An 8555-nucleotide genomic window follows, 5' to 3' on the forward strand; every position below is an offset into this window, starting at 1 on the left:
GCATTGCCTTGCTTTCCTGTTTGCAGATGTGTTCATGCCATCTGCAAAAGGAAAATGGAAGATCACATTTTTGCTTTCTTTTTAACTTTCTTTCATTTCTTTGTCTTCAGTTATTGCACTGGCTAGCAAGCCGGATGGAATGTTAAGTAGAGAAGTAGAGATGGCAGTTGTCTTTATCTTGTTCTCAAGTTCAGAAGAAGGTGTCTCATACCACTAAGGTGGATGCTAGTGTTTCGTTGATAGTATGAGAAAAGAGATCGACAAAATATCTCTAAAACCCGAATATCTATCAGATAACGTATGCAGCAGTGGAAAGGAAGGCATACTAGCTTCAGCAAAATGCAGCATCTCATCAGTTCAACAGAGTTTTAAGAAGTCCAGGGACTGGGTTAGAGAAATAGCCCAGGAATAAACAGCACTGGTTACTCTTCCAGCTGATGCATTGTTAGAAGATTTGTGTGTGTGTGTGTGTGTGTGTGTGTGTGTGTGTGTGTGTGTGTACATGTAGTATATGTGTGTATACACTGTGCATGTAGGAGCATGTCCAGGGTGTGTTGGATCCCTCAGAATTGGAGCTCCAAGGGGTTATGAACTGACACATGGGTGCTGGGAACTGAACTCAGAGCCCATGAAAGTCAGTTGTCTTACATTCTGAGCTGTCTCTCCGGCCCCAGCAGCAGATGCATTTTAATGACAAAAAAAAAAAATCGTGCTTTACTGGAAGATTCCAAATTCTGTGGGTTTTACATAGAATTCTTTGGTTTCTCTCAGTAGCAGTTGTCAGCATGAGCTGGCCCACATCCCCACACCTCCCACTCCCAAATCCCCAGTTTACCTACAGAGCACACCTGAAAGGTGTCTTTAGACTCCTCGGATCTACCCAGTCACAGGACATCCATGCAATACTTCTCAAACTTTCTCATGACCCAGGCAATGATTCTTTGGTCCAGTTTCAAAAAATATCTCTGACTACCCAAAGAGCCATGGTGGGGTTTGTTTATAGTGATTTCTATGAGTACACAGGCATCTGGACTGTGCTCCTGCCTTGACTTGTGGAAATTCTGACAGCTTCCAGAGGTGTCTATTTACCTAGCCCAAAAATCAGTGGTACACGCTGGATGTCTTCCAGAAAAGGAAGAAGGCCAGTCTGTAGATAACTCCTTGGCGAGTCTGTCGTGGTACCTACAGATTGAGGTACTTGGACAGCCAGTCAGGGACCCATCTAGAAGCTTCCAGAGTTGGCATGAAGTCCCCAGTGTGAGGATTCTCACCTGTTCTGCTTGAAGGTAGTTTACTTATCTCAGCAGCCATCCTTCCCTCTTCCTGTCTCCATCCAGGTTAATATTGGTCATCTGCTATGTGCAGTTGGAGACACCCAACCTGATTAGGAAAGGAAGTTACATGGTGACAGCTACTTTAGAGCCTATGGTGGGACTCTTTCCTCCAAGCATGAAAGCAATTTATATCTTCATTAGAGCAGCCTTGACTCCTTGCAAAAGTCAGCCGAGACCAGCCTGTTGATATCCCTCAAAGAAGGAGGAGGCAGGGGGATCATTTTTAGCCTCTCAACTAAGACTCACTCACTCCCATCTACACCTCCTTCCACCCTAACTCGTATAGCACTCTGCCCCAGCTGCACATGCTCTTGGCAGGTGGTAGATAGAGTACAGTGTGGAACTGAAGAAGAGATGGATTCCATCTGTGCTGGTTGACTTGACTTGTCAAGTTGAGATGACTTAGAACCACCTGCGAAGAGAGTCTCAATAAGGGATTGTCTACCCCGAGTTGGCTGGTGGGCAAATCTGTGAGGAATTATCTTAACTAAGCTAAGAGATGTGGAAAGACCCAGCCTACTGTGGGAGGCATCATTCCCTAGACAGAGGGTTTAAGAGTGGAGAGTTGAGCATAGCACAAGCAAGTAAGTAAGCAAGCAAGCAAGTGAGCATGCAGAAACCCATTCTTTCTGCTCTCGGTTGTGGATGTGATGTGACCAGTTAGTTGTTTGAAGCCCCTGCCTTAACAATCCCACAATGATGAACTATAGGCTATAATCATAAGCTGAAATAAACTCCTTTCTCCCCGATGTTGCTCTTTGTCATAAACGAAACTGGAATGCCCTTTATATATAGCTATGGGGAATTCATCATCCATCCTGGAGCGAGATTTTTTGGTCGGGGTCACCCATGCAGTCCCTCATCTATTCTGTAAGTAAGCCCAAGAAACATTGATTCCTCCATGCTGGACTTTGGTGCAATCATTATTTGGCTTTGGTTTGTCACTGATGCCCTATCTAGGTGAGTAGACATTTGTTCACATCTCCACAGGAAAAGTTCATGCAACAGACCCACTGACATGTGTACATACCTTCAGTCAACCAATGACAGAGGATAATTACAAAGGGAATCTGATCTTCTCTCTCTGGGGCATTCAGGGGTCCAGATTCAGATCCTGCTTTTGCCTCAGTGTTCATTCTCTCCACCACTGGTGGTTTCCTTCTTAACTACCCTGCCCCAGAGTGTGCTGCACCTTTTGGTTTGAAAATGAAGACTCCTTTGTTGAAGGCCTGCCTGGAAGTGGATGTTGAAGAGCTCTGCATCCTTCTCATTCTGTCTGTCCTCCTACAGTTTGGCCTTGCATCTCCAGATCCTTGACCATGCAGCCCCAATATTCCTCCAGTTGTGTCAGTAGTGTTCCATTAACAGGAAATTTTTATCAAGTGGTTTAGAGAGTGTCTTCCACTTTGAATCATAGATATATTAGTATTAAATATTTTTAGATTTGTTTTTTTTAGTGTGTCTTTTGCCAGTTTGCATGTCTGTGATCCATGTGCCTCCCCAGTGCCCAAGGCGTTCAGAAAAGGAACTCTTAGAACTAGAGTTAAGGATGGCTATGAGTCACTACATGGGTGCTAGTAATCAAACCCAAGTCCTCTGGAAGACCAGCCAGTACTCTTAGACACTAAACCATCTCTTTAGCCCCAAACCCCAGTATTTTAAAGTTTCTCCTTGAGGGGGATAGAAAATGGCTCAACAGTTAAGGCCACTGGCTGCTGCTCTTCCAGAGGACCCAGATTTAGTTCACAGCACTCACATGTCAGCTCAAACCTGTCTATAACTCCATTTCCAGGGAATCTGAGGGATGCAGGGGATGCCCTCTTCTGCATTCTTCAGGCACCAGGCGTGTATATAGTCCACTTACAAATGTGCAGACAAAACACTTATATATATAAAATAAAAATACTTCTTAAATAAAATAAAATATTTATTTATTTATTTATTTATTTATTTATTTATTTATTTATTTAATGTGAGTACATTGTCTCTGTCTTCAGACGCACCAGAAGAGGCATCAGCTCTCATTACAGATGGTTGTGAGCCACCATGTGGTTGCTGGGAATTGAATTCATGATCTCCGGAAGAGCAGCCAGTGCTCTTAACCACTGAGCCATCTCTCCAGCCCCATATAAATACTTAAAAAAAAAAGGTTTTGCTGAGCCCTGCAGTAAATAGCCTGTCTAACTTCACTGAAACCCCCCAGGGACCAGCACACGTACCTGTGTGCACATCCGTCTATACACACATGTGAGCTGGGTGAGGTAGATTTGAACCTGGACTGTATCAAAAGAACTCACTGGTTACAAACCTGGGATTATATGGTCAATATTTTGGAGGAGCAGTTATGAGGAGTTTGGTGGGAAAAGAAGTGTTTCCTGGAACAGAGTTTGGAAAATTCTGACTGACATAGCACATCGACCTCTAGGCTTGAATCAAAGACTCCATTGTCTGGCCATTACAGAGTCTATTTATCTAAGCTTTGGTGTATCAAAGTAACCTTCTCACGGGGTATTATTAGAATTCAAATAAGATGCAAGTTCTTAATAGCAAAGAGTTGCCGGGTGCTCCTGCACTGGGCACACAAGCCTGCCCCTCATTTGTCAACACCACCCTTGGTGTACCCCTACGTGGTGGATTCTGTCATCATGTGTGACAGTGCTCCCCACCACCTCCACAGCCACCCAGTCCCTGCATGGAGAAGCCAGGGTTTAAACCCAGAGGGCCTAGTCTAAAGTCTAGACCTTGTCCCATTGCCCCTCCCTATTTCCTTCTTCTCTGTGCTCTTCCGTTACCAGGATGCCCTGGGAGTATGGCTCAAGCTTCTACCAATTCATTTCAGCCTTGGTTACTTTAGCCCAAAGGCAATGACGATCTCTGAGCACTTGGGCCACATCAGCGTGGCATGGAAACTCCACACTGACACAGCACAGCTTTCTGACCCTGGGTGTGGCATGACTTTAAGACAACTTGTTCCTACCACAGAATGAGGATGAAGCGGGTGAGGAGGAAGCCCACACGGCATCTGACATCACTGTGGCTACCCCTCCCTTCCAAGCCTGGGCTTATACCTACTCTGAACCGAACTTGCTCTCCAGAACAGACCCACCTGAGGACGCTCCATCAGACCCTTCCTTCCCTTTCCCTTCTTCTTATCTTTAAAGTTTCTAATAGATAAAATGTATGCCTGGTAAATACATCAGATGGTACTGAATGCACACTAAACACTTCGTTGCTCCCAGCTCAGTTCTCCCTCACTCATACCCTGCCTCCCTCCTTGAACCAGACAAGTGCTGGGCTATGCATTTCTGATGTGTAAGAGCATAGAGAATTGCTTGGAGGCTGAGGCGAGAGGATCCTGAGTTCAAAGCCAGTTTAGACACCAAATCAAGACAACATTTATTTAACAGCAACTGAAGAAGACAGGCAAGGTACAGGTGTGTCACATGCCTCTCCACTTCTGCAAACCTGTGATTCTCACCCACTTTTTTTTTTTTTTTTTTTTTGGTTAAGGCAGAATCCCAACTACAAGGCTGACCTGAAATTCACTATGTAACTGAGGCTAACCTTGAACTTCTGACCACCCTGCCTCTATTTCCCAAGTGCTGGAATGATAGGCTTACTCCGCCACACCCAGCTAACGCTGTGCTGGAGATGAGCCCCAGGATCCATGCATGCGAGGCAAGCATCTATCAACCAAGCTACATTCTCAGCTCTGTACCTATCTTTTAAAAAGTCCCCTTTTAGTGAGTGTCATGTCTTGCTGTTCTCTGTGGGCACTCACAGAGGACTCCAGTGGTTTCTTCTGGTACACCAGTCATTCAGCTTGGCTAGCCTCACCCACAGGGCCCAGCACTGGGACCCCTGTGTACGTCTACACGTACATATACCCGAGCTGGGTGGGGCAGTTTTGAACCTGAACCACATGATAAAATCCTGAAGTTATGCTGGGAAAGGCTGAAGGCCCAGATGTGAATATGGTAGGACCTCTCTGGACAGCCTGTTTATCTCACTCTGAAAGCTGGGCTCAGACGCCAGCAGGCTCTGGGAGAGGCATCCACAGAGCCTACTCATCAGATAGCATCTTCACCTAAACTTTGCTGGATGAAATTTTCACACCTTGCACATGGTCCAGCGTCATAGAGCCTACCTCACCCCCCTGCTACCCCTGCCTCTCTCGAATCCTCTGCTGCCGTGTCTTCCTCTGGTTCTCTTTCCTCACAGTGTGTCTGCCAGAACAGCCCTTAGGAGTTGTCATCGATGAGGTTTTCTGCCTCCCTCACACCCTGATCTTGAAAGCAAAGGAAGCTGGATGGAGCCCGTGAGATGGGTAAAAGCAATGCTACCAAGCCTGTGCTCCTGGGTTGGATCTCTGGGATCTGTGTGGCAGAAGGAGAATCCACTCCAGCAAGCTGTCCTCTGACCTCGACTCCATGTGCCATGACATATGCATATCCATGTGCACACCCCAAAATAGATGGTAAATATAAACATTTTAAGAGAGAGAGAGGAGAGAGAGAGAGAGAGAGGAGAGAGAATGCCAAGCTCCCAAGAAATTTATGCCTGAAGTGTAATAACTGGAAGCTTGCATAGGTACTGTCAGTTGGAGCAGGCTGACAGGGTCAAGCGGCATTAAATGTGGTGCTGAGTGGGTAAGAGGATGCCTGCTATGCAGTGCCTTGCTGGGAGAAGGTTGGTCCCTGGCGTTGCTACAGTTACACTCAGTACAGTCACTGGGATGGAGAGGGGCTTGGCTCTTTCTCTTTCGGGAGACATCGATTTAGGGCCAGCATTTTAAGAATGGAGGGAGGTAGCTGGCTGAGAGACACTCTCTTCTCCTGTCTTCAGACCTGGGCTTCTCTAAAGTGGTCTTTTGGGGCTACTGAGATGGTTCAGTGGGTAAAGGGGCTTGCTGCCAAGAAAGACAACTTGAGTTGGGTTCCCAATACCCACATGGTCAAAGGAAGGAACCAACCCTGCAGCTTGTCCTCTGCCCTCCACATGCTCATACTGCTGTGCATCTGTGAGCACCCATGGAGTAATAGAACAGCACAAATCTTCTTTAGTTCTTAAAAATGTGGGTGGATGGAGAAGTTGCAAGCAGACAGGTGCACACATCTAAATGGATACAATTTAATCTAATTACACATCTGGAACCACTAACTCCAAGTAGCTGCCTCTTACCCTCTGTCTCCATGAACACTATGTAAATGGAAGAAACAAGATGTAGGCTTATCTTTGCCTATTTATATATACTAGAAATAGAAGCGGTTATTGGTGTTTATTTATTACGGGAAAACAGGGCTGGAGAGAAGGCTCAGGGGCTGAGTCTATGCTGCTTTTGCAGGGGCCTGGAGTTCTGTTCCCAGCAATGAAGTTGAATGGCTCATGATGCCCGTTAACTTCAGCTCTGCACGATCTGTCTTAGTTTGGGTTTCATTACTATAAAGAAACATCACGACCAAGGCAACCCTTTTAAAGGACAACAATTAAGTGGGGCTGGATTAGTCGTTCTGAGGTTCAGTCCATTATCATCAAGGCAGGAGCATGGCGCTGAAGGGTCAGGGAGCACAGGCCTATGTTTCCGTTTGCACATGCGATAATAGACGGTATACAAACCCACACTGGGCTGCATGGTAGCCGTCTGCGTTATAGAGCTGAGATCTCTGCTGTGCGGTGTCTCATTTGGAGGACAGATTACCATGTATTTAGTTGTCTGTTCTCCTGGGAAGGGCACTTGGGTTCTTTCTATTCTTGGAGGAAGGTGGTCTTGTGTGTTGGTGTATGTGTGTGCCAATGCCAATTAGGAATGCACATTCGTATTTTGTAGAGTGGAGGAGTCTGCGCTAGGTTGTGAACGGTTAATGCAGCCTTAGCTGGCACTGCCAGATTCCAAAGTGGCTGGACCAATTCACGTCCCGCCAGTGAGGCTGCTGCACGCTTCGTCACAGTCAGCGGCACTGGCTACTCGTTATAGTTGGCTGGAAGTGCAGCACATCCACTGCTGGAACTGAGCAGAATCAAAACTGCAAAGAAAATATAATGTGCACTTGTAAAGAAGGAGAGATGCTGGGGCTGGGGATTTAGCTCAGTGGTAGAGCGTTTGCCCAGCAAGCACAAGGCCCTGGGTTCGGTCCTCAGCTGGGGGTGGGGTGGGGGGCGGCAAAATAACAAGAAGGAGAGATGCCTCACCAGGAAGCTACAGCTCCCCTGAGCTGAGCCTAAATATGCAAAGTAAACCAAAGCCAGCCGGATCTTTCTCCTCAGTGTCCTAGCTTCCTGGAGTCTTCCTTTACCTATAGTATGTTACTAAGACGCTGGACATTGCCTGGAAAATGCCACAGAAAAAGCAAGTCCCTGATTTCAGATACTTCTGCTCATCACCCTGTAACCCCACCATCACCACCCCTTCACCCCGTTTTGAAAACGAGAGGTGCTTTTCTCCAGATGAGACCTCTACCCCATTTTTCCGAAACTGGACTTGAATAAACTGTTTCTTCCACCAGTTTCTGTCTCCCAGTTTGCTTGGGTAGAGGATTCAAATAGGAGGACTCCAGGCACTGGTACCAACATGGATTCTAGCTTGTAGTTTCCTGACAACTAAGAAAGGCAGCATGGCGCCTTTCGATTGACTGTTGGCCACTGTGTAGTTTTTAAATGTCTTCTTCCTCTTCCTCCTTCTCCTCTTTTTTCTTCTTCTATGTGTATGTATGATGGCGGTGGCGGCAGCGGTGGTTGTGTGTGTGTGTGTGTGTGTGTGTGTGTGTGTGTGTGTGTGTGTGTGTGTGTAGATAGGGTTTTATTATAATAGTCCAAGCTTATCTCAAACTCATGGCAACCCTTCTGCCTTGTCCTCCAAAGTGCTGGGATTACAGGTGTAAACCACCATACTTGGCTTGAAGTGAAAGTTTTCTCCTTGAAGTTGGATGCTTTTCAGCTCATGGCATCCGTTTGTCACAATGGGGAAGGCTGAGGCAGTGCGCGGCAGTGGCAGTGTGTGGTGGAGGCTACTTACGCTCCAGTGGGTCAGGAAGTTCCCTCCCACTCACCAGTAGCTGGGTGAGTAGTTAATATCCATGTACTGTATCTTCCTTCCATCTGCTTCTTCCTTCTTTCACAGAGTCCCACCGTGTAGCCCAGACTCAGCCTCCTTAGTGCTAGAATTACAGACCTTCACACCACACCTACTAGCTACCTAGCTCAGCCTCTCTCTCTCTCTCTCTC

This window comes from Rattus norvegicus, chromosome 10, assembly GCF_021556685.1.
Source record: "Rattus norvegicus strain SHRSP/BbbUtx chromosome 10, alternate assembly SHRSP_T2T, whole genome shotgun sequence".
In the NCBI taxonomy this organism is placed as follows: Eukaryota; Metazoa; Chordata; class Mammalia; order Rodentia; family Muridae; genus Rattus; species Rattus norvegicus.